Consider the following 26,627-nt stretch of genomic DNA (forward strand, 5'->3'; position numbering starts at 1 on the left):
TGGTATGAAGGTTTTTCAAGGCAAATATTTTCGCTTCATTTTTAATTTTTAGTTTTTTATTGTTTAATATAAAATATATTTAAAAAAAATTATTTGAACAGAATTTAGTTTTTTTGTTCAAAATGTTTGGGAGAAAATTATTTATTTTTGGGGAACAAGTTATATTAGCAGAAAAAATTAAAGCTTTTGAGAATCATTGAATGCTGAACATTTTGGTATGAATGTTTTTCAAGGCAAATATTTTCGCTTCATTTTTAATTTTCTTAGTTTTTTATTGTTTAGTATAAAATATATTTAAAAAAAAATAATTTGAACAGAATTTAATTTTTTTGTTCAAAACTTTTTGGGGGAATATTATTTATTTTTGGGGAAAAAGTTATATTAGCAGAAAAAATTAAAACTTTTGAGAATTGTTGAGTGTCGAAACTTTTAGTAGGAGGTTTTTTAAAATCAAATATTTTCGCTTCATTTTTAATTTTCTTAGTTTTTTATTGTTTAGTATAAAATATATTTAAAAAAAATTATTTGAACAGAATTTAATTTTTTTGTTCAAAATTTTTGGGAGAAAATTATTTATTTTTGGGGAAAAAGTTATATTAGCAGAAAAAATTAAAACTTTTGAGAATTATCGAGTGTCGAAAATTTTAGTAGGAGGTTTTTTGAAATCAAATATTTTCGCTTCATTTTTAATTTTCTTAGTTTTTTATTGTTTAGTATAAAATATATTTAAAAAAAATTATTTGAACAGAATTTAATGTTTTTGTTCAAAATTTTTGGGAGAAAATTATTTATTTTTGGGGAAAAAGTTATATTAGTAGAAAAAATTAAAACTTTTGAGAATTATTGAGTGCCGAAAATTTTAGTCGGAGGTTTTTTAAAATCAAATATTTTCGGTTAATTAAAAAATATATTGTATTATTTTTTTATTGCTTAGTATAAAATATACTATAGCATCAACTGTAATTTTTTTGTCCAACATGTGTGGGAAAAAACTATTTTCCTTCATTTGGGGAAAACCTGTCCGCTCAGATATTTTTTCCGTTGATGAGCAAATCAGAGTTGGCAGTAATTTTGAGATTTATTCAGTGTTGCCGGATCTGTAAACATTTTGTTTGCATATACAATTAATTTTTTTGTGTGCAAAATTTCTCATCATTTTAATTTAATTTTTGAAAAAGAACATCCTCAGACTTTTATTTTATTTTTTCATTAATAGCTGATGCTATGGACAGTAGACCCTGAAAGGTTCATGATGGAACTTTTCGTTATAAGTATTCAAATACGTAACCGAACCCGCGGTGAAGAGAACTTATCCTTGAAGTGAACCAGTGAAAAATCGGTGCAAAATACTGCTCTAAGGAAACGCTACATATTACGTCTATTAACAAATCGATCTACGTATATTATTAATCAGATGCTCGGTATTTTTCAATTTTGTTATTTTTTATTTCGCTGTACGTGCAATCGTTTAACTCGAAAAGTTAATGGAATCTCACTGTGACACTTCCAGAGATTACGGAGCATAGACTAAGCTATTAATGAAAAAAATAAGAAAAAAGTCTGAGGGTTGTTTTTTAAAAATTGAAAACAAAAGAAAAAAAATTGTAAGAAATAAAAAGTTTTTCTCCAAAAATTTTTTTTGTCACCAAATTAATAATCCTTGCAAAAAAATTATTTTTAAAAGTATATTAAAAAATTACAAAAAAAAAAAATATAAATGTGGTAAAAGGATCCGACAACATTGAAAAAATCTCAAACATGAAAGAAGGCGTTACAAAGGCGCTCTTGTTAGCCTCTATCAACTACGGGACGGGTATGTGGCTAACATATACGACCTCAAGCTGCTAGCGTCTCTTTACGTTACTGCCGTCCGACGATCCTTACGTGCATTTCTTACTTCGCCAATAAAGTACATCCAGGCAGAATCAAGTCTACCGTCGCTAGTTGACAACGTGGAGGGAGCAGCAAAGAAAAGTTTTAGCCTATGCTTGGTCTCATTTCTAATGTTTTTCTAAAAAAAAATATGATACTTTCATTCGGCTGCTGTGCGTAGAAGACCTTCTAAGACAGCTTCTTCAATTTACAAATGCGCCTCTTTTGTAGAGAACAATGGATTACACTTAAGATTATTATCCACGAGACATGGTTATCATTCGTCATGGAGGCTGAAAACATCATACTTTGTAAATGTTTTAAGTTACCTGCCAAAATCTACTAAACGACATCGGCAGAGTGCCTAAGCGCACGTTTCTTGGAAATTTCTTCTCACCTTAAAAGCTCTTGTTTGAAGCTAACCTTCAACGTCGTTGCCAAAGCGAATTACACTTCCTTCGCTGTCGTGATAGAAAGTGGAGAGCCTACATCGTTCGGAGTACTATTTCCGTAAAAACAACACCAGTTCTTTATGCAATGCAGTATGCATTGAAATCGAAAGAAAAGTTCACCATATGCACAGACAGCATGCCTTTTTCTTAGGCCATAAAAAACTACAATAACTCTAATCACATGAAGCCATGAGAAATATCCTGAGTTTTCAAGCCCATAAATTAATTCAGCATCATGTGGGTACCAGTAAATTCATGCATCAACGTCAATACAATCACTGATACTACTGCCCAAGGATATGAGTACGATATTACTCCCACCACCACATCAAATTTCATTTGAAAAAGTGATGTTTAGCGACTCATGGAGCAGCAGAGACAAGCCACTATAGCCATCACTACTTCATGATTAATTCTAATCGTACTAAACCAAGCTACCTATCATCCCTCCCATCTAACTGTACTACGGCCTACACGCACGGAATAATCACTATTGCACACCTACTACAAGGGAGGCAACCAATCCTGATCCCATTTTGAAATGCTACAGCCAATATATTGCACTTATTAGTATTTAACCCTGGACTAGATGGACAAAGATGTCAGTATTTTGACGATCATGATACACTATCATCCTCTTCTTCTCCGTCCTCGCATGGTCCGTTAGTTGGGGTCGTCCCTCCTCGTATGCAATATTTAGGTTACTCGATTTGAAGGTTCGGTCACGTCCCATTGATGGTAGCCACTGTGTGTTACGAATTTCTTTGTTGCATGCTGTGCCAGTCTTCTCATAATGCGCCCATACCAACGCAAGCGATTTGCTTTCAATTTCTCAGTTATAGGAGCCACCTACCTCTAATGTGTTTCTTGTCTTATCAAGTTTTGCTACGCACGATGCACATCGCAGCATTCTTATCTTCGCCACACGGATTCTTTGTTCCTGTTTAGCAGACAGCGGCCAGCATTCTGAGGTATACGCCATTGCAGGTCTAACCGCAGCTTTATAAATTTTGCCACTTAACTTCATTGGCATCTTTATGTCACACAAGACTATTGACACTGCGCGCCAACTTTGCCACTCGGCTTGTATGCGGTTCGTCACTTCGCGGTCTAGTAAGCAATGGGGTCAAGCTATTTGAAACTCTCAGACGCGGATACCGTTTCAGCATCGATATGAAATTTTAGAATCTGATCACAATCATTAAAAGCGAAAGTGATGTGACGTGCTCTGTTTTCTGTCTGCTTATGTGTAAGCCATTTGTTTCCAAGACTTCTGCCCACTGTGACAATTTATTTTGTAAAGCATCAGCAGCCTCAGATAGTAGCGCGAGTTTATGTGTTAGAGCATCTATAACCAGGTTGAAGATAAGAGGACTGAAAGCCGAGCTTTGATGTACCCCTACGTTTATGTAGAACTTCTCAGATACACCGCTAGCACATAAAACTTGTGATATCGTCTCCTGGAATATGCTTTTCTCTTCTTTCTTGTACGACTAATTAATACATCTGATTCCAACATTTCCAAAATCTATAAATTTCTGCAGAATTCCCATCTTCTACGACGTACACAAATCAGCAATTCTTCTTCAGCCAGCTGAAAGCCTCAAGCAATGGCGGTGTGTTTCGTTTTGTTTATTTAACAATTTTATTTTTATTTAAGCTTAAAAAAAACGAAAAAAAAGTATGAAAAAAGTAAAAGTTTGATATGCTCTGCGATTTTCTGCTATCGAATTTTTTAAATTTTTTTTTTTCAAAAAATTTTAAAATTTGTGGCCAAAAATAACACCGTAACCTTGCCTCGCCTCAATCCCTTTACTCACCGAAGTTGGCCATTTGTAGTTCCCAAAAAATATAATACCTATCAAAGGCCAGAGATTTGCCGCATCGTTCAGGTGTGGGAAAAAGCGTTGGCACCAGTGTAATATATCTGAGGCGGATTACTTTCGAGCAAGCGAAATAAATATTTTCGAGAAAAATACTTTTGGAACACACCTCGTATTCTTAGAAAATTCATAACATTCCAGGTAGCGCAGGTTGGTCTACTCTCGACATTCTACATACATAAATGCAATATTCTTGAATGAATTCTATTTGAAGTAAACTCACCTTGAACTTGTACCCATTTTTTAATTAATTTAGTATACATATTTTTGCATAAGAATCAAGTTTTTTTTTTTTCATTTCAATAATTAGCTAAGCGAAAAGTTTCCAATGATCCTCACACGTATGTGTATATGTGTGTGTATTTTGATTAGCAACAATGACTTGTTTGAAATTAATGCCTTTGAAGTTCAAATTAGTTTTGATTGGTGGGTTTATGTTTGTGTGCAGATGTGGCTTAAGAATTAGTTGCCTAAAAGAAAAACCAAAACCAGTAGTAAAAGGCCATTTATTAGTCGGCTGCAGAACTCGACGCTTGCGACAACGCGCCATCAATAGATTAGCATTATTTTTGTATATATATTAGTATGCGCGAGAATTATGCTTGCACATTGAGCAGAACTGAACTTGACTTCTGTTTCCGGATAGTTAAAATCGCTTGGTAAGGTCGATTGTGTTTATTTATTTCTTTGTTGCATTTTTCTATTTAGTAATTTCAAAGTGTTAAAGCCCCATTGAAGTGTGCGTGCTTGGCTTGGCTAATGCCGATCATTTGCTGAGAATTGTTGCTGTTATTTATTTTATTTTATATTGATTTATTACTGCGATTTATACTTGAGTTAACATTTTTTAGTTCTTTCCATTTATTTTTAAAATTTTCGAAAAAAAAAAACAAAAATTTAATCAAATGGAATAAAACCAAAATTAGAATTACTTAACCCTTTCACTGCCGCAGCTAGTCTACAAATTTTACTGTGGGCAAAAAGTAAGGTGAATTTATTTGTCAAACTTCGCAGGATTTAAATTTCGCTCTAGTTATTTTTTTCATGAGTTGGCAGCACTGTTAATAACATCTGGGCCAACTTTCATGTGAATGTCATTATCAGTAATATATTTACGCTTTTGTTTACCAAACGACTAAGAGTGTATTTTTCGATTTTTACAATGTCCGATTTGATTGAGCAGAGAAGTGCCATCAAATTTTGTTTGCGGAATGAAATTTCGGCTGCGGAAACGTTTAGCATGTTGCAGAAGGCATTTGGTGATTCGACCATGTCGCAGAAAAATGTTTATAAGTGGTACAAAGACTTCAAAGAGGGTCGAGAACGTGTTGATGACTTGGAGCGCTCCGGACGACCATCGACGTCAACAGATGACCAACACGTCAATAAAGTGAAGGAGTTAGTGCTCAAAAATCGTCGGTTGACTGCTAAAGACCTTACTGATATGATCGGAATATCAGAAGGATCTGTGAAAACCATTTTGAAAGACCATTTGGGTCTACGAAAAGTCAAATCTCATTTGGTACCGAAAACTCTCAATTTCTTGGAAAAAAGTCGTCGCGTTGATGTGTGTGAAACAATGCTTTCAGACTATCAGGACAAGCTCAAATGCATCATTACGAGAGATGAGACTTGGATTTATGCTTACGACCCTGAAACAACCGATCAATCAAGCGAATATCGTGCTAAAGGCGTGGTCAGACCGAAAAGAGCACGTCAAAGTCGTTCAAAAATAAAGGTCATGATGACAGTTTTTTTCGATTTTCGTGGTGTGGTGCACTATGAATTCCTTCCACCTGGCCAAACTGTTAATAAGGAATATTCGGCCAGACCGAAAAGAGCACGTCAAAGTCGTTCAAAAATAAAGGTCATGATGACAGTTTTTTTCGATTTTCGTGGTGTGGTGCACTATGAATTCCTTCCACCTGGCCAAACTGTTAATAAGGAATATTATTTGAGCGTTATGCGTCGTTTGCGTGAAGCAATTCGTCTAAAAAGACCAGAATTATGGGCCAACAACTCTTGGTTTTTGCATCACGATAATGCACCGTCTCACACTGCACTCGTTCTTCGTGACCATTTCGCCAAAAATTCCACGCATATCGTTCCGCAACCACCGTATTCGACTGATTTGGCTCCGTGTGACTTCTGGCTATTTCCAAAACTCAAGAGACCACTCCGGGGAACGAAGAAGGTGCTGATGGCTATACCGGAAATGGACTATTTGGCATGTTTCGGGGATTGGAAAAATCGTTGGCATAAGTGTATTTCATCAAAAGGGGATTATTTTGAAGGGGATGAAATTGATTTACAAGAATAAATAAAAATTTTTCATTTTACAACCAAATTCACCTTACTTTTTGCCCACAGTATTAAATGGAAAAAATTTTCTAAAATGGCAAAAAACATTTTGTTTTCATAAAAATTTTTAACAAAAAAGTAATGAAAATTTTTTTCCTCCACAAAATTGTAACAAAAAAGGAGTTAAAACGAATTTATTTTCGTAAAATTGTGTTATAAATAGATAACAAATGCTATAAATAACAAAAGTAAGAAAAATTTGTTTGAAAAATGATAAAAAAATTCTTTTTACAAAAAAGTAATCCGAAAAATTTTTTTTCACAAAAGTAATGAAAAGAATTTGTTTTTATAAAAATTTGTTTAATAAAAATGTAGCTAAACAGTAAATTTTTTTAAAGATTACTGAGCCTAATATCAGCTATAAATGACAAAAGTAAGAAAAATTTGTTTGAAAAATGATGAAAAAATTCTTTTTACAAAACAGTAATTGAAAATAAATTTTTTTCACAAACATTATAATAAAAAAGTAATTAAAAGGAATTTGTTTTGATAACAATTTTTTAACAAAACAGTAATTAAAAATATTTTTTACAAAATTTTTTAATCAAAAAGTAATTAAAATTTTTTTTATTTTAATTAGAAAGAAAACAAAAAAAATTGCAAAAACTGAATATTGTGCACTTTAGAGAACTCTATACACAAATTTTCAATATCAATTCATATTATTAAATAGTTTTGAAAATTCTTTCAGTTCAATAAATTTGAACAAAATTTTAACAAAAAAGTAAAAACAAATTGTTTTTTAGGGATTACTGTGCCTAATCTGAGCTATAAATGGCAAAACTAAGAAACAAATTGGCAAAAATTTAACAAAAAAGTAATAAAAAAACTTTTAAAAATAATCGAATTTATTTTCACAAACATTTAAAAAAAAATAAATAAATAATTGGCGCGTACACTTCTGTTAGGTGTTTGGCCGAGCTCCTCCTCCTATTTGTGGTGTGCGTCTTGATGTTTTTCCACAAATGGAGGGACCTACAGTTTCAAGCCGACTGCGAACGGCAGATATTTTTATGAGGAGCTTTTTCATGGCAGAATATTCCATATTCCGAATATTCCATAAAATCGGTTGTGGTACAAGAACATTGACTCAAATATTATTTGTTTTTTAAAACATAAATGATTTTAAGTGGAATTTTTTTTGAAGAAATTTAATTTTTCTTCTGGGGTTTTAATCAATTACTAAAAATAAAATCAATTCTGAGGAAAGCTAGTCAAGCCCCACATGGGCTGTTGTTGTATCAACGTTTTTCACAAAACCAAACGAGGGTTAATATAAATGTACTGTGTGTGCTACATAAACTGATTGTATTGGTAGGCGAATAAAGTAACCTAAATATAAGTCTCCCATTGTTTGGTTTTTTTAATTTAATTTTATCTCTTCTTCTGTCGGTAGACATTGTTTTGTTTGCGTCAAGTGTGCGCAAATTTATTATCTGAATATTTATAGCATTGGCTATTCTGAAAAATTTATATCTATAATTGATGAGGTCCATATATTGAATATTCAGTTTATCGGCTCAAGTCGCTGCCTGGTATTTTTGGCATCAAAAATATTGACTTGCTAATTACTTTAATTTGTATTTACTTTTTATGCAAAAATTAGAATCACATCTAAATATATTTATTTTTATTAATATTTTTAAATGCCGAAATAAATGGCAACTGCTTTACGGTGGCGAGTTAGCCGATGAAATTTTTTGTCAAAGCAAAAATTAATGATTGAGACTTCACCAAGCAGTGCAGACTATCACAAAGGGGTAACCAATGCAGATATGATGTTTTTTTAACACACACAAAAAATCAAATTTCCACAACGAAACTAATCTTTAGGGGAGGGCGAAAAGTAAAAGTGAGTGTGAAAGACTTGTTTTTCCAGTACAGTTCTAGGTGGTGGTATCAGTGTGTTGGAAGGCATTTGATAGCAAAATCTTTTCTATAGCAAGGATTTAAAGACCATGAACGCTTTAAAGATGTAATAAGAATCATACCCATGTGGAGTTTACTGATTCTGCTATGGTGAGCTCCATATACTGACTATAATTGATGGGCGAAGCGACCTAGCAGGTGTTTGATATGCAGGCAAACCAACACAAGCCTTTTTTCTCTACCTGTTGGCTGTTGCTGATTACAAAGGATTTATCTCGGAAAACTGGCATGCGGAAAACAGGATGCAATTTCAATTCCAATTTGTAATTTGGGCTGAGCTAAATAAATATTTCTTTTCGTGCTGCAATTTGGAAGAGGTTATGATTGAAAAGAATGATTAGTGCAAGGACTTTCTGGCAGTGTGACTGTATTACTAATATTGCTGGCAGAAAAACTGCTGGAAAAACTGCGGTTCAATGATCCTTCAAAGGGATGAGTAAATCGCTTAGCCTACCAAGGCTGCAGTGTCTTTTGGCGGTTAAAACAGTCAGTTGAATTACCAGATAATAATAGCGCTATTCACTCAAGGACGGGGTCAACTATATAGTGACAGCCAGTTTGATGTAAAATCACTAAATTTGCACTTCTTTTTCTACTAAGTGTAGGATGGGATTTTTGTATTTTAATGAGAAGATATGCTTAGGCAAGCAACGAACGAATCTTTAGAGGGCAGAGTAAAGAGTGGAGGATTTATCAGTAATTTATTCGTAGCCACATACATACATCCACGTACCGATGCTTCGAGCGATTGGCAAGCAGGCGTAATATACATATGTGTACGTATGCTAACGCTTCACTAAAGCCGTATTTTGCACTGGTTTTTCACCGGTTCACGGCAAGGATGAATTCTATTCACCTGGTTTCGCTGTACGCATTTCAATATAACGAAAAGTTTAAATAAACGAAAAGTTAGCATATTCTCATCTACAAATGACAAAAATAAAGCTTTTTTTTTTTAAATGTGAAGAAAAGTGTTATCACAAAGCTTTTTAACAAAAAATAATAGTAAATTTTTTAACAAAAAAATTAACAAAAAGTAATTAAAAACAATTTGTTTTTACAAAATTTTTTAACAAAAAAGTAAATTTTTTTAGGGATTACTCAGTCTAATCTCACCAATAAATGACAAAAATAACAGAGAAAATTTTTCAAAAAAAGCAAAGCAGAATTTTCTCACAAAATTTTTTAACAAAAAGGTAATCAAAAAGAATTTGTTTTCATTCAATTTTTTAACAAAAAAGTAATTGAGAAAAACAAAAATTTCACAAAAATTGTAACAAAAAATTAAAAGGAATTTGTTTTCATAAAATTTTTAACAAAAAAGTAATTGAAAACCAAAATTCTACAAAAATTGTAACAAGAAAAAATTAAAGAAGAATTTGTTTTTTAACCAAAAAGTAATTGAAAATAAAATTTTGTTAGCGTTACTGAGCCTTGTCCCTGCTATAAATGGAAAAAAATTTCTAAAATGGCAAAAAACATTTTTTTTTTCGTAAAAATGTTTAACAAAAGAGTAATTGAGAAAAACAAAAATGTTCACAAAAATTGTACCAAAAAATTAAATAAAAACAATTTGTTTTCATAAAATTTTTAACAAAAAAGTAATTGAAAAAAAAAATTCTACAAAAATTGTAACAAAAAAAAAAAAATAAAGAAGAATTTGTTTTTTTGTTTTTTAACCAAAAAGCAATTGAAAATAAAATTTTGTTAGCGTTACTGAGCCTAGTCCCTGCTATAAATGGCAAAAATAGCAAAGAAAAATGTTCATAAATGGAAAAAAAACTTTTTTTTTATAAAAATGTTTAACAAAAAAGTAATGAAATTTTTTTCCCCCACAAAATTATAACAAAAAAGGAGTTAAAAAGAATTTATTTTCGTAAAATTGTGTTATAAATAACAAATGCTATAAATAACAAAAGTAAGAAAAATTTTGTTTGAAAAATTATAAAAAAATCTTTTTACAAAAGAGTAATTCGAAATTTTTTTTTTCACAAAAGTAATTAAAAGAATTGTTTAATAAAAATGTAGCTAAGCAGTAAATTTTTTTTAAAGATTACTGAGCCTAATATCAGCTATAAATGACAAAAGTAAGAAAAATTTGTTTGAAAAATGATTAAAAAATTCTTTTTACAGAAAAGTAATTGAAAATAAATTTTTTTTCACAAGCATTATAATAAAAAAGTAATTAAAAAGAATTTGTTTTGATAACAATTTTTTAACAAAACAGTAATTAAAAATATTTTTTACAAAATTTTTTAATCAAAAAGTAAATAAAAATTTTTTTATATTATTTTAATTAGAAACAAAACAAAAAAATTGTAAAACTTAATATGTTGCACTTTAGAGAACTCTATACACAAATTTTCAATATCAATTCATATTATTAAATAGTTTTGAAAATTCTTTCAGTTCAATCAATTTGAACAAAATTTTAACAAAAAAGTAAGAACAAATTGTTTTTTAGGGATTACTGTGCCTAATCTGAGCTATAAATGGCAAAACTAAGAAACAAATTTCGAAACTGGCAAAAATTTAACAAAAAAGTAATAAAAAAGTTTTTAAAAATAATCGAATTTATTTTCATAAACATTTAAAAAAAAAATAAATAAATAATTGGCGCGTACACTTCTGTTAGGTGTTTGGCCGAGCTCCTCTTCCTATTTGTGGTGTGCGTCTTGATGTTTTTCCACAAATGGAGGGACCTACAGTTTCAAGCCGACTCCGAACGGCAGATATTTTTATGAGGAGCTTTTTCATGGCAGAAATACACTCGGAAATACACAAACATTTTTTAACACTAATTAAAAAGAATTTGTTTTCATACCACTTTTTAACAAAGGTTATTAAAAAGCAATTTTTTTTCACAACATTTTTTAACCAAACAGTAATTAAAAAAATATTTTTTAAATCTATTTTAATTAAAAAAAAATGATAAAATAGGTTTCAATTATAAATAAATCTCTAATTATAAATTTTTTCCACATTTTTTTAGTTTATTTCTTACTATCCTAAAGTCTTGCAAATAAGCCAATTTTCAGAAATTTTTTTAACAGGGTTCACAATAATTGAATTATTTTAATATTAACTTTTTATTTTCACAAATAATAACTCAAGTGCCATTTCTTAGCCATCCAGTGTAACCAAAATCTGAGCCTACTATCCAGAAATTCTCCGTATACCTTTTACCTCCACTTTTTAGAGTTAAAAAAGCAAGCCTCGCAAATTTTACGTGTCCATTTTCACCCAGGTAACCCTATTGCTCTGAACTTCGCGCTAGACTCGTAGTAGCTGTACTAAGAATTTTGTAGTTTTCTATACTTTTTTCAAAACAAATAATTTAAAAAAAATTTAAATAAAACTGTATACTTGTATTTTGGTGTTTTTGTTTTTTTAGAGTTTTATATTTTTTCTAATTTTGTTTTTTTTGTAGGTTAGTGAGTAGCGGTAGAATTTACTACGTTTGCTTATAACGCAAGTTTTAAGGGAAGGGGTTTAATTTTATATATTCTCCTGCAGTGTTCATATCCGTATTCAGTAAAATACTATATTTTAAGCCCGCATATATGTTTGTGTGTTTCATTAATGAGATAGCCTCTATCTGTATCTCATTCAGCCTCAAAATAGGCAACAAATTTTTCCCCACACTGCGATATAGCTCCGCACTTATCTGTTGCCTGATTTTAGGCGTTTTGGTTTGTGGCCTTAACTTTAGCTAAAATAAGAAATTGGTTTGTTTGCAATTATGAATTTGTATTCATTTTAATAGGCCGATAGCCTCCGCTGCTAGTGCCTTGATTTTGTAATGTGATTATTTATAATTACTATATTTCAAGTAAATGAAAAAATAAATATGTGTATATGTAGAAGAGAATGGCATATTTAAGCGCCTAAAGTGAAATTTTAAGAACGCCACCTTGTATTTTATTCTTTTAAATTATTTTATATATTTTTGTAATGAATTTTATATCTAATTTTTATACGGAGTTTACTTCAATTTAATTTTTAAATTTATTTTATTTACTTAATTTTTATTTTGTAATTGTATTTTTGTACTTGTACCGTTTTTTTTTTTTTAATTTTTATTTTATTTTATTTTTTTATGTGCATATTTCATACAGACTAATTAACAATTATACTTAAATTAGGGCATCGAATTCAGAATATCTGTAAAAATTGTGTTAAGAAAAGAAATCTCAAGATCAATCAATTTTTTATTTTGCCTCTTTTGATTTTATTGTTTTTATTATTTCTGTTAAATTATATTTTAATCAATTAATTAATTAATTTTATTTTAATCAATTTTTCATGTTTGCTAAATTTCATTTTTTGTTTTATTTTTCAGTATATTTTTGATTTATTTATTTAATTTTTAATTTATTTTTACTTATTTTATAATTTTGTTTTGTTTGCTTTATTTAATTTGTTTTATTTCGTCCTTTTTTCGTAATTTTATTTAAATTTGTTGTATTTTATTTACTTTGTTTTATTTTATTTTTATTATTTAATTTTTTTCTTTTATTGTGTTGTTTTTAATTTTATTTTAATTATGCTTTTTGTTGGCTTTACTTAATTTGTTTTTATTTTTTAATTTATTTTGTATAATTTTACTGCATTTTAATATATTTTGGAATCGAGAAAAAAAACACTCCTCTCAAAAAGACATATCAAACACCGACTTGCCTTTGCAAAGCCCACAAGGGCAAATCTTTTGGAAAAACGTACTTTGGACCGACGAAAACAAAATAAATAAGATGGGACCAGATGGGAAAACTATTGTACGTCGTCCAAAAAATCAAGCGCTAAATCCTAGGTTCACAAAAAAGACGATTAGCACGGCGGCGAAAGCATCATGGTTTGGGGAGCTTTTTCGTGGCATGGTGTTGGGCCGATTGTTCGCATGGTTGGTAAAATTGATAGATTTCAGTATCTGGATATACTCCAGAATAAAATGGAGCCATTTTTGTTTGAGTTCATGCTTTTAAATTGGGCATTTATGCAGGACAATGATCCAAAGCATACTGCAAAGACAGTGAAGCAATGGCTCAGAAGAGAAAAAATTGATGTCCAATAGAAAATTTGTGAAATGACGTTAAGGTCAAAATCGCTAACAAAATGTTTTTAAAATTTTGATGATTTGTGGGCCGCAGTTGAGGAGGTTTGGTACTCGATTTCAAAGGAAAGATGCCATAAGCTTGTATAAAGCATGGTGCGACGGCTTGAAGAAGTAATCAAAAACGGTGAATATAGTACAAAATACTAATCTGGTAAAACAATATTACAACTTAACCTATCTGATTTGTTTACTATTTTTGCTTTTATTTGAAATTTTTTAGGATGTGCTTTTTATGTGTCCAGGAGGTTTCGTGAGTTATCAACGATCTCCCAAATTAAATCAGACTGAAATTCTTTTTGACCATTTTTTTGTTTTAAAGTGGAAGTGAATAAGTTTTTTATTTTTTATGTTGCTTTTTCCCCAATAAAAAATAATTATATAAAAACATAGTCAACTCTTTGCTTTCAAAGTCTAAATGTGGTATTTATGTATATCACCATGACAGTATTATTATTATTATTTTTTTGTTTTTGTTTTTATTGTTTTATTTTAGTTCATTTTATTATTTCTTAATTTAAAATAATAACATTTGATTAAATGTTTATTTTATTGTCGTTTTACAATAAATTCCGCTCCACTTTATTTCATTAGTTAAGTGCTTGTCTAAATAATCCTTCCCCTATGTATGCAGATATCTACAAACACATGCTATGCACAGGGAAGAAGACAATTTGAGTGCAACCGTTGTAGTAATTCATGGTATGCATTGTAAAAATGCGTGCATGTATATGTAAACAACTAATTACTCATACCATTGAACCGGCTTTTTGACCCACTTCCACTAACCACTTACCACTTTAGCAACTAAAACCACTACAACTTCAATTGGAATAGCTCGCGTGTCAACAACTTTGGCAATTGTTGTGCTTCTTTTATTTTCCCACCGCTTTTTTCCCCCTCGCTCTCTCTTTCTCTCCCTCTCTCCATCTCCCCACACCTGTTCATACTATTTTTTCTTCTCTCTTCTTATATTCATCTGGCGCATTGCCAAATCCACTCTCGGCTATTTGAAAAAAGACTAACAGATAAAGAGCCAAGTTAACATTGTAAGTGGTCCATTTCAATGCGATTGCAGTTAACAGTTTGTTACAATATAATAGGAAATTTCATAAATATTTTGGAATTACCGTTAAAGCGATTTATTTGGCAAGACATTTTGAAGCTGGCGTCAGAGCGCCACTATTATCAGACGTCTGCGAAGACAAAAATGCATAGGCCGGTGAGTGACGATTGCCGAAATGCTCGTCAGCTGCTACAGCGATGATGTTAAAAGTGTCCGTGTGTGTGTGTTGCTGTCGCTTTGCCTCCGACTCTTCGTAGTCAACAGTTATGTCATCGCTTATCGACAGTGAAATGATTTTTTATTTATATTTTTTATTAACATTCATGCTGTGCTTGTATGCGTGTTTACGTGTGTATATCTCTCTTTGCTTGTTGTTTTGGTCAGTCTGTCAAGGTCGTTTCGGTCGATCATTGGTGCTTTGCGTATACATACATTTGTAAATACAATATAGCGTCATGTGTGTGGTGTGTGCAGCACATTGCGTGCCTTAAATACATTCACATGTGTGGTGATAGTTCCCCTTATAAATGGTGGCCAATTAAGAAATGTAAATGAAATGGGGAATTTTAATATGGTAAAATGGAGAGCGTATACAATTTACAGTAGGATGAATTCAGGTTTTTGATTTGTTGATGGCTGACCCACTTTCTGATGCGATTGAGAGTGTATGGAAAAAGTATAAGTTAATGAATATATGAATTTCATTATATCTGCACAATTTGTATCACATTTCGTTTTTATATGTGGAAGGGAAAAAATCGATAACCCTACAGTTTTTAATAAACTGTAAAAATATTACCTTTAAATAAGCTGCTTGCTCTATAAATTTTGTATACATTTTTAATATTTTTGTTTTTCATTACTTAGTTCAGCTTAATAGTAGCTACTGTAGATATAAAATTATTTTTAACGACACATAAGCGCAGTTAATCGCAGTAGACTGCCTTTGAATAGTGATATAGACTTGAAGGGGTGTGCTGCTATATTTTTTCCTCAAGATAGCAGAACCGAATGGAGTTGTTGCGCACGCTAAATACTTTTCAATTGTTTGAAGAGTTCCATTTGTTCAAAAAATCGAATACCAAGCCAGACTCCCTGAGACTGAAGTCACCCGGCTTTAATGCATCCAAGTGTCCTTAAAGACCTTAGATGGTTGATGTAGCAATGAATAAAGACCTCATCTAGAGGGTCCGCTTTCCCATTATTCGATTTTAAGTACGTTACCGGAACAAGCAGGATTAGTTAGTTAGTTTTTCAAAATTAAGCATTTCGCATCCAATACGGCGGACGACTTGTAAATATAACCATCCGATGTGAGAGTTTTTGTTGTCACTGATTATGAATCTGAGGTTAGTTTTTCAAAATTCAAAACGGAATTTGTCAAAATGTTTCAATAAATTCTGATTTCGAGGACAACTATTTTAGCGATGCCGAAGACCGTCCGAGTTTCCTGTAAGGACCATTAAATTGAAATTGAATTATTAAGCAGTGGATGACAATCAATCTCAGAAATGATACAACAACAAGAGAAAACAGGATGGATGTTCTGCTTTGAGGTGTTTTTAAGTTCATCTTGCACCCTACGATGGCAAAGGTTCTGAAAAGAGGAGTGAACGGAGTGCAATGGTCGAGACTCTTTCTAAGCGCGCCTAAGCCGATTAGAGATGCCTGTTGTATATAAGACATTCAGTAAGATTTAAAATTTCCTATTAGTAATAATCTCAACTCGCTAAAACCGCCACTGCGCAAATAAAATTGTCAAAGTTATTCAGTAATTCCATATCAGATTCAGTTGCCCCTCCTTTTATGAACATCAATTCTCTTTTAATTCAAATTAATTTACAAATTTCTTCTAATCTCATAGTAATAATGCCGCTCCTCATGGCATTTGTGTTTTTTTTTAGCTTTTTTTTTGTTTTCGCTTTCACAAACAGGACTTTGTTTTGTTTAAATTGTAAATTAAACCATATACTCGTATACTCGTATGTATGTATAGCACCTGCAAATATTTTTTGCTTTTAAGGTGTGTTTGCGTATAAAATTTCAGGGCTTGCCACAGGAAAATTTACTTTTATAAAAATTAAAAAGCAAGCGGGACATTTCCCATCAATGCTTATTCGTCGAAAATTGTTTATTTATTTTTATTTTTTATCATGCTGAAACGCGCAATTTATTGGTTCTGTGAGTCTACAAACTAAAGTAAAGGAAAAACATGTACGAGCAGTTGGGCGTGGAAGAAGTAAATGTTCAGGTATGAGATCTTTGTGTTGGCGGAGAAAATAGTCATATAATTTTTTCATTTCTTATGGAAATAAATAAAGTGTAAAAAACGGTTTTTGATTGCACATCTTTGCATTGATCTGCTTGAAATATTTGTTTAAGACGGCCCAGCTTTCATTTCCAGACTTTTTCATTGACGAGCGATTATTAATTTATTATGATAAAAATGCCAATAGCTATAGAACAACGTGTTATTTTTTTGAAAAATTGATTTTTTGATAAACTGCGGGTAAACATTTTTTTTTACAATTTTCAAAAAAGAGCAGCCGAAAATTGTTTGTAAAAAAAGCCAAAAATCCTACCGTACTTCCTTGCAGAATGTAATTATGAATATGCAATTCAAAAGATGAGTCCCACTTCGATATGCGTGTTTTCCTCTGAACAGCCAGCACTTCTATATTTATATATGTAGTTGTATGTATCCATTGTGCTTCCAATATAAGTGTGTAACGTGTTCGGGGGGGTTGTGCTCATGTAAAATAAAAATTGTGAGAACCAAAAAAATGAGCCTCTTTTAAAGAAATTGTCAAAAATATAGCATTTCACCACGATGGAGAGAATAATGAGAAGGCGTCTATCGTGGTCCCGTTACTTTGCTCTCAGCGAATTTGACAACTAGTTACGTGATTTTAGCTCCAATATGGCCAGATTACCATTTTCGTAACTTGATTTAGCTTTTTTTTTTTTGTTATTTAGTCTCGGAGTTTTAGTTCTTTCTTCATGACATTTTTCTGGCCTGTTCTAATTAAAATGTAATGTTTATAATTTTGTAAAATATACATTTTTTAATAATTATTTAAATAATTCACTCAGTTTTATTTAGCTTTACTTCTTTTTAACATCTGGTGGCATTGCCGGCGATTGCAGGTGTTGTTGGTGTTCTTCTGCTTTCGGCAGTCAAATCTCTCTCTCGCTATTGCAGAGTTGCCTAGCTTTGGATATAAAAACGCACTAAAATGCCCATTTAAAGAAAATACAATTATAATTTTTTGTTAAATTACTTCAAGAAATTTGAATGCGTGACAAACTGTGTTTAAATTGTGCGTTTTTTCAAATAAATGGTTTATAGTTATGTACAATTTAATTTATGAGTTTTTTGTTAAGAGAAACTCTTTTGTTAAGAGAACGACTTTTTTGATATATTTGAGGTTATGTAACAATATAAGGTACTCTTTTTGTAAAAATGTTATCATGAATACCCTGATGCTCTATACCCCATTAAGAATTAAGGACCGGAAGAAATGATAACACCTCTTTGGTTTTAATTCGCATTTAGTAAATTTAGACGCCTTTTAAAATGTGTAAAAAGGTTTTCAATCTTAAGAAGAGTTGAGAGAGGGACATTTAATATTCTTGCATAACTTTAAAAAGAGCAAACAATTAAATTCACACTTTCAAAATATCAAATTTTATAAGAATATAATTTTCATTAGCACTAAAATCTTCTTAGAGTGGCTTTTTTTAACCTTCTTTTGTACTATATAATAATACAGTTTCTTTTAACTTAAAGTTTCGGTAGCTTTAAATTAAAAAAAAAGAAACAAACACAATACTTCAGAATTTTCGCATTTTCGCATTTTCGGTATGAAAAAGCACTAAATTTATTGCGAAGAGCAAATGGTTGGCAATACTGCATAACTTGGGAAAACGTGACGTCACGCACTCTTGATGGGCGCAATCTTCTTTCTATCATTCTTGGCATTTCACATTATGAAAGAGAAAGCAAATGGTTATGGAAGCCATCGGTCATAATTTGTTTGAGTTATGAGTCTGGTCAGCTTGAAAAATTTAGTTTCGAGAAAGGCTAGTTTCATATTTTTTTGTTTAATAAGCATCAGATTGCCCATTGGACTTGCCTGCGCCAAAATTCAAAGTGAAACTATTTAGACATTTTTCCTACCTTAACCCGTTTAAGTAATCAAAAAATTGTAATTTTAATTTCTAAGTGGCCACCTTAATTTTTCTTTTAGAAATTTTTGGCTTAAAAGTATCTTTTTTTTAACAAAGAAAACATATATTTTGGAATTTTTACAGTGGGTGAAATCCCTTAAGTATTTTTTGACTTAGTGCCATTTATTTTAATTGAATGTTACTTAAAATTAATTTTATTAATATAGTTTGACTGTTAGTTATTAAGCAAATAAATGCAAAAAGATGATTTGTCACAATCAACCCGAACGCATTTGACGGAAGCTAAAGACGCCATACCTTTGTTAGGTCAAATTTATTTATTTATTTTTTGTTGTTACTTTATTTTGTTTATATATTTATTTATTACTATTATTGTTTTATTTATGTATTTTTTTTTATTCTTTTTTTTAATTTTTTTTTTGAGATAGAAAGAAATAAAATGAATTCATTTTTTATTGGGTTTTCTTGTTTTATTTATTTTATGTATTTTTATTTATTGTATTATTTTATTTATTTATTTTATGTGTTATTGTTCTATGTATTTATTTATTTTATTAATTTTTTTCTATTTTTTTTTAAATAATTAATTTATTTTTTGTTGTTATTTTATTTAATTTATTTATTATTATTATTTGGTTTTAGTTTTTTTTTTGAGAAAGAAAGAAATAAATAAAATAAATTCCGCTTTGTTTTTATTTATTTTTATTTGTTTTATTTTTCTAATTTGTTTTTTCTATTTATTTATTTACTTTTTGTTTTTATTTTATTTACTTATTTATTTATTATTATTATTATCGTCACACGCCACACGGCGATTTCGATTTAATCGATTTTTGATTTAATTTTTTTTTTTTGGAAAATAAATCCATGTCTGTTTACAATTTCAACAATTAACTTGTCGAAGTAGTCATTTATGTAAAACTTAAAATGAACTCATCAGTAGTGCAAACAGACAGTTTCAGGTCACTGTATTAATTTGTGTTTTATTTTTGGTAGGTTAATAGAGAATGCTAACTTAAATGACATTTGATATGTGATTGATATGAGTTGACAGCAGCAGTCATACATACACCCATACTTATGTGCATAACTAGAAACCCTGCAGGAAAAACCTGAACTAGTGAAGACAATTTGTGGAACAACATCAAGACGCACACCACAAATAGGAGGAGGAGTTTGGCTAAACACCTAACAGAAGTGTAACAGGGCAATTATTGTTTTTTGTTTTTTAATGAAACCAATTTCTGTTTTTGGTTTGATCAATTTTTATCAAAAGTTCAAAGTTTGTAATCCGAAAATCTTAAAAAAGTCTGGGTACGTAGTTCTATAACTCATTATATTTGAGTGTAACAAAGTGCAAATTTGAAGTCCCTTCAAATTTTCGTTGAGTTTTGATACTTTTTTTCCTTGACGATGTTTTGTATTTTCTCCGCATAAAAAATGTTGCAAATTTGAAAGCAACTTTCAACTTTCATGCGAATCAAACTAATGATCCCTTGACGGAAGTATGGGAACTTAGCTGTTCCATGTCAAGTGATCTAAATATGTGGGCCATGGTATTTAATTTTTCTGAAAATTGTTTTATTTGAAGTTTAAGTACAAAAAGAAGTAAACGAAAAAGTTTGAAAAGAAAATTTACAATTTTGAGAGTTTTTCAATTTTTTAACATATTTATAAATGTTGTTTTGTATTTAAAATTTTTTTTTATTTAAAATTTTTTTTTTTTTAATTTTTTTATATATTTTAATTTGGTTATTTATTTATTTTTATTACCAACTTTTTTTATTTCTTCTTTTTTATTTTTTTAGCATTGCATTTTACTAAGTTCGCGTTCCACGTAAAATGACTGTCAAAATCTATACGAAATGGATTGCGTGAAAGCTCACGCCGTGAAAACACTGTGCAACATGCCAATAACATGATGCGAGCAGCATTTTCTCACACCTATTTAAAATGCAGAAAATGCTATTTAAAATTGAGCGAAAACTGCCATTTCGTTTGCCAGTAAAGTGCCTGAGTTTGAGTACTCTGAAGGTATGACATTTTGAAGCGAAATGTCTTCTCAAAGAGTGCATGTAAATCTTCTTTATATTCTTACGCCAAGATACATATACGGGTATGTATGTATGTGTATTAATTTTTTTTAAATCCTTTCTTAACCAAAACTAACCAATTGCTTCTGGCGCGTTGCTCATAAATTTGACGTTTCTTCTCATTGGACAGTCAATGTTGCCAGCAATATTTCACGGGAAGCCAAATGCATATTGTTGGCGAAATTTTATGGCAGTGAAGTTAGTACTAGCCTTTAGGATAAAATACATGTGCGTATTAAATTTTTTTTTTAATTTTCACAAAAAAAAAAATTTGTTCAAAATTCCTGTGTAATATTTTTTTGTCTTTTGTGAAAAATTTTCCCCTCGGAGCTTTTGCCCATTTTAATGACTATGCTCAGATCAGACTATGCTCAGTGCACCCTGAAAGTTTCATAGTGGAATTCCATAAACTTTTGGAGTTATATTAGTAGAAAATCCCGTTAAAGTTATAAAATTTTATAAATTTTATTTCATATTTTTTAACAATATAATTGAAGCCGTGAAAATTGGATGAAAATGTTATGAAATTCCCCTAATTTTTGTCCAAAATTAGAAAATTAGATTCATAGTGCCTTTTTGTTAAATAATTATACTTTTATAAAAAAATAATAAAATAATAACATTCAAGGAAAAAATAAAAATGGCCAAAATTAGTCAAACTGTTGATGCGCTATTGTTTTGTCGCGGGGTATACGTATAAATCGCACCCAATTTTATATTCTAAATAAGCAGCAAGGAAATTCACGCATACCGAATGGTGACCCTTTAGTGGCTTCAGTACTTCGGTTTTTCTTTCTTTTCGACGCATTCAACTGGTGGATTGTGCTTCTGATTGTTCTAGAGAATGCAAATTTTCCTCGCTAGAACCGAACTGGTGCTTGATTCGTGCAATTTTATCCAGTATCAATTGTGGCTGATGGCCAAACTACTACTTATTTTGACTATTCTACTAAAATTACAACTTTACTTGGGATTGCTCTACACAACTTTCGTTCGTTGCTGCGTTTTTATGGAAACCACATTATAAATTTGCTTTGATAGAATCGGGCGAACTCATAATTTCACTTCAATCATTTGCCCCAGAATTTCAATTTACTTCAATTATATCTGCAATGAAGTAGACAATTTCACTATCCCCAGTTTTTCCTAAAGGGTATACTTGATTATGTTTATGGATTATGATCGATTTCATGGCAATTTAACAACCTAAAACGCTCTGCAAATGTTTACTTTAATGAGTGGCATCGAATGTGTTGGTTGGCAGGTATATATTCGGGCGAACAAATATTCACGCGTGCTGCGTAATTTGTTTATTTAAAATTGTCGAAAAACGCAGGTAAAATCTCACACAAAAGTGCTTTGGTGACACTAATAGCCGTTGCCATGGCAATTAACTTTAAACTTGAACCCTGAATTACAGGAGGGGGCTCAAGGTATCGTAAGTGGCTGAAATTACCACGATTTACTGGTGGCAAGATGTCAGTGACACTTACACTGGGTGTCAAATAGAATATATTCATGAAAAAAGGCTGCTCAGCGTTTATAGTTTTAAAGACGTCCGGAGTAGACGATGGGATTTGTGTGTGTCTATCATTCGATTAGTTCTGAATTAGGTGTCCATCGAAACATCAAATTATAGCAGTCCGCCTATTGGCAGACAATTGGTAATGCTCCGAGCACATTTTTGACAGGAAAAATACTTCAAGCCCGTCTGCCGCCCTGAAGTGGCTTAAAGTCACCGGTGCCGTAACCATCTTTGGTTAGATGATTGGCCGATCTTCTTCTCCAATTTGTGTTGTGCATGTTGTTGCTGTTCTACAAATGGAGGCACCTTCAGCCTTACAGTGTCGGAAATCGTTAGAAGCAAATTGATAATAGAAATTGTGTTCGATAAATAATGGAATGATTTTTCTATCTAACAAGATCATAATATGTGAAAATAGGGTATTTTTGTGAATTTTCTTTCATCTCAAAAAAATAATTTTTTTTTTTTTATCAAGAGTTTAGGATGGTACATCGGACCTAGAATATTATTGTCGTACTTTATCTTTCATATAAAAAGTTAGAATATCAATTTTAGCTATTCGGTTGGTAGATGTCGAGGCGCTTACCCTCAAGGTTGATAGATTTACTAGGCTTGCTCTTTGACCATGGTGAGAAAGGAAATTGTGAAGGGAACGCTTTACCCTACGTTTTCTCTGAACTCTGAATGGTAGTCACGCACCAACACATTCAGCTACGGGGCCGTTTTTATAAGGTTAAATAAGTAAATTAATTAATAAAGTATTTAAGTATTAATTAAAGTAAAAATAATAATTAGTTTAAAAAAATTTAATAAATTAATAAATAAATTAATTAAATACAAATTTTTTTTAATTAATTATTTTTTTTACTTTATTTAATTTATTTGTGTTTTATTTGCATATTCAAATTGGCTTGAGCTTTTTTATTGTAAGTAGATAATTAAAAAAAATCAGATATTTTAGTTTATTTGTTCAAATCTGAAATTCTGGAAAAACTTTATCTTGTACTACATATGAGGTAATTTAAAAAGAAAACCGCTTGTCTCAAAACATTAATTAACAGTTAAAACTTTGAATCTGGCAACAGTGAATACCTATAATACACCGAATGCTTTCAGCTGGGAAATTTGTTTGAAATCCGTACTGAGCTCACTCAATGCACTGAGCTCTGATATGAATTATAATATTATTTTATTTCAATTGATGGGATTTATTTTATATTATTATTCTTTTTTTCTTTGTGAAATGCTTTTGCCATATTGTACTAATTTTTTTCTCCATTATGTTAGTTACGACTGCTTGGCTTCGCGGCAATTAACTAAACAATTTCCTTTCATTTTCACTTCGCACACGCAGCGTGATTAAGTATTTTTACCCATTGCCGCTGGCGTCAATGAATCGTGTGCAATTCTTATATGGCTCAGTATCGATGCAAATTGGCGCAAAAATAGTCGATATTGCAGGCAAATATGGGCATAATAAACGCTAGAGTAATGAGATAAATTTAGCGGCCGCCGTAACCGAATGGGTTGGTGCATGACTACTATTCGCAATTCACAGAGAGGTCGTTGGTTCGAAAACCTCCGAGTGTATATCTGCCATGAAAAAGCTCCTCATAAAATTATCTGCCGTTCGGAGTCGGCTTAAAACTCTACTATATGTCGCTCCAATTATTGGAACAACATCAAGACGCACACCACAAATAGGAGGAGGAGCTCGGCCAAATACCCAAAAAGAGTGTACGCGCCAATTATATATATATTATATATATTATATATAGTATACAGTCATATGAAAAATAATAGGGACACGACCTTTGAAGTTTGAAGTCCAAGTCTTGAAAACAATATAGTGAGATTTGTTAAAAAGAACCCCTTTGCAACTTCAAAGTGAATTTTCCTTAAATGTCGACACATCTACTATTCGCAAAAGACTAATTTAAAAAATCTAGAGTCAAAAAGACCACGTAAAGTACCTCTTCTGTCGAAAAACAATATTACTAAGAGGTTATTTTTTGCGAACAAGCATATCAACTGGTCAGTGCAGAAATGACGGAATATCCTGTGGTCGGATGAGTCTAAATTTAATATGTTTTATCCTGACTGTGGTTCCAAACACGTTCGCAGGCCAGTGAACACCGCTTTCACACCGCAATATACAATTAAAACCATTAAACATGGTGGAGGCTCAATTACGGTATAGGGATGTTTCTCCTACTAAGGTGTTGGTCCGGTATACCGAATCGAGGAGAAAGTGACAGCTGCGACTTATTGTACTATTTTAAATGAGGTAATGCTGCCTTTTACTGAGGATAATATGCCACTTCGATGGGTGTTTCAGCAAGACAACATTCCGAAGCACACATCGAAGCTGGCCAAGAAATGGTTCACCAATAACAAAATAAACACAATCACCGGATCTAAATCCCATTGAGAACTTGTGGCAACATGTAAAGGTAGCTTTGAGAGGGAAAAAAGCGACCAACGAAGGCCAACTCTGGTCAATAATAAAGGAAGCTTGTGAAAGTATTCCTCAAGCCGCATGCCAGAAGTTGGTTGACTCCATGCCTCGACGGTGCATGGATGTTATACAAAGCAAAGGCTGTGCAACAAAATATTAAAAAGCGAAAATAATTTAATTTATAAAGAATTTATATATTAAATGTTGAACTTTTGTAGCTGTCCCTATTTTTTTTTCACAGCGTGAAATAACTTCAGCTTTTAAAATTTCGTTTATTTTTATTGTTTGCAAAGAATTTGAGTATTTTATTTTATTATTTTTAAGCTATATTATTGGCCTATTTAAAAATATAACACTAACCTGAGATAACTGAAAATGCTGGTTTTAATTGTATTCGTCTGGAATATTTCTGTGTGTCCCTATTATTTTTCACATGACTGTATATTGGGATAAATTTCTGCAAGCTTGTCGGTATGTTTCTTAAGTCTTTTGTTTGGAATGGAATGGAGTACCGCTGTGGAGTTCAAAAAGTTTCCCCCCTTTAAGCGGCGTATTTCATGACTGTAACTGCGGCTTGAGATGGTTGGATGGATGAAAATATATGCAAATTTAAGTAAACGTATGTGAATATGTGTGCATGTATGTTTGCAAATGCATAGACGTAGTAAGTTTATGTAAAAGCAGGCAACCTAAACACATAGCCAATGCATGCCCGTCTCTGAACTGCACGATTCCCAACTTACAAAGAAATTGTAGGTATTTGTAACTAAGTGTATGTTTACACATTTACATAGCACAAATATGTACGAGTGTATATGCGCCTACCCATTTGATTACTGCATGTTTTTATGCGCAAGATTTACTATGCGTTCAACAGCTCAGTGGGCCAAAGCAAGGAGTGGAAAATAATGCATGTAAATGAAAATGAATGAAAATTGAAAATGCAATGAAAAATTTGCACAATCACAAGAAAAATGTTACAGAGTATATACAAATATTTGATTTCCTTCAGTAATTTCTGAGCTGAGCCACGCAAATGCTGAGACTGAGACTAAATATTGTCATTGCTGATACAGTAAAGCGAAAGGAATGTTTTGAAAAACTTATTTAGAAAAAACAATAACCTGCAACAGTTGCCGATTGAGAAATTTTCGCGTGCCTATGGGAAATATTACAAAATTGCAAATTCATGAGATTTTACAAGGTTTTTAGCAATCATAAATATAATTTTATATGTATTAGTATTTACTGTGTGTGAGTGCTGCCCAGCGGCGTGCGTTAGTTCGAGTTTGAGGTAGGTTTCAACTAGCTTTGCTAAAGACTTACTGTTTGGTATAGACGTTTTTGCTGTTGTTGCTTCTATTTTCTTTGTCGCTTTTTGGTTTAACACATTTGTTGCTTATTTTCGATATTCTCTGGACAGTGTTCACACATACAAGTGGCGGCTGCTTGGCTATGAACACAAGCAAGTGGCACACAAAACTCGTCCTGAGCGAGGTTAGTTTTTTTGTTTTTGTTGTAATGTTGTACTTGCTGCTGATGCACAAACGAGTTCAACACCGAAGATGGACTTGCCAGCCGGAACGTTGCTGAATGAGAATACGGTTTAGCTGCTTTAAAGACGCAATGGCGGATGTAGGTCACACTTGAATATTTGTAGGTTTTGTTTTGTAAACTTTGTTTTTTT

At 31.5% G+C, this 26,627-nt stretch overlaps 1 protein-coding gene across 1 annotated transcript in view; it reads right to left on the bottom strand.

Moving 5' to 3' along the window:
• LOC129239066 (glucose dehydrogenase [FAD, quinone]) overlaps window positions 1-26,393 on the bottom strand; it is a 47,191-nt gene extending 20,798 nt beyond the window's left edge. Inside the window, exon 1 of the mRNA XM_054874347.1 lies at window positions 26,267-26,393. The gene's annotated coding sequence lies outside the window, so the exon portion shown is untranslated. The remainder of the gene's footprint in view (window positions 1-26,266) is intronic.
• Between the last annotated feature and the right edge of the window lie 234 nt (window positions 26,394-26,627).

The sequence above is a fragment of the Anastrepha obliqua genome, chromosome 2 (genome assembly GCF_027943255.1).
Source record: "Anastrepha obliqua isolate idAnaObli1 chromosome 2, idAnaObli1_1.0, whole genome shotgun sequence".
Lineage (NCBI taxonomy): Eukaryota > Metazoa > Arthropoda > Insecta > Diptera > Tephritidae > Anastrepha > Anastrepha obliqua.